The sequence below is a fragment of the Polyodon spathula genome, chromosome 30, assembly GCF_017654505.1.
Source record: "Polyodon spathula isolate WHYD16114869_AA chromosome 30, ASM1765450v1, whole genome shotgun sequence".
In the NCBI taxonomy this organism is placed as follows: domain Eukaryota; kingdom Metazoa; phylum Chordata; class Actinopteri; order Acipenseriformes; family Polyodontidae; genus Polyodon; species Polyodon spathula.
This window is the reverse complement of record NC_054563.1, coordinates 6,135,941-6,137,269: the sequence shown is the minus strand read 5'-3', so window position 1 is coordinate 6,137,269 and position 1,329 is coordinate 6,135,941.

Here is a 1,329-nt window from a genome sequence, read left to right as displayed (position 1 = left end):
TAATTCAGTAGTACTAACTAAATATAAAATTAGACTCACTTTTTTGATGAGAAGTATTGGTTCTTTTGTGTTAGAGAATGGGGCATTAATGCAGGATCACGTCTGCCTCAAGAGATGGAAATGGCTTCTTAATAGTCCCTCCAGAAAAACGTGATTCCGCGATCACGGAATTAGCCCCTACTCAAAGAATTGAATGCATATAGAAAACAAAGTATGACCTGGAATCAATCTTTATAGCTTTACTATAGCCATCACAACAATATCGACATATTTTAATTGTCTAAAGTGGTGGATCAAAAACAGCTGCTTTTTAAATCATTACAAGGTTATGAAAAACAACATTTCAACAGCAGAGTATTTACAATACCAGGGAGGTCACTATTTTATTAATTTTAATGTATAATGGCTGTATTATATAAATAAAACAATAACACTTGATCTGTATTTAAATCTGATCTACATGTTAAGTCAAGAGGATTCCTATTACAGTAGACATTTAGACATTATTTACTTGAAGGCAGTAACTTTAAAGGTATAACCAAAATGTACTCCCTGCATTATTGAAAGCTACCCATGAAATCTGTATTGCAATATATATGTACCTAAAAATAAATTTAAAAGCAATAGCAAGTAGTCAATTATGTCAAACACGCCAGCCTTGACTAAGATATTACTTTGTGAATATTAAGAGGCTCAAATCGCCTGACTTGAATTATTCATTTCATAAGATGGTACAGTGTAATATTAACTAAGGGAGATGCCGTCAGTTTAAATGGAAAATAATAAATAAGAAGCGTTCTGAAATAAAAAAAAAAATCCATATTCAATTTCCATGATTAACTGGAAAACACTAAAAAAGGAGTTTGTATTGATTTTTGTAATTGACAGAAATTTCTGAAAGAACATTCTGTGCCTGTCTAAATTATGAATATGTCTACTCGGACATGTGCAAAAATATGTTTATGCAAGGTTTTGTACCGAATTATATGTATTTTTTATTATTTTTTTTTGCTATGTACATATGCATATTTGTTTTTATGTCAGTCTACAGGCTTTTTTTTTTTACCTGTTTTTATTTTTTACCTCTTACTTTTATTTGACATTTTATTTAGGCAAAAGCATTTGCAGATGCTGGATCAAGTACTGCAATCATCATGGAAAATTCTTAACAAACGCACTAATCACCAATAACATTATGTTGATGCAACCATCTTTGGTTTTGCCTGGGAGCTAAATAGGTCAGTTTATTAGTGACATTTAAATTAGACAACGATCAATAGACACTAATGTCTTATTATAAACCACAAGGTAATTTTATTATTTATGTAT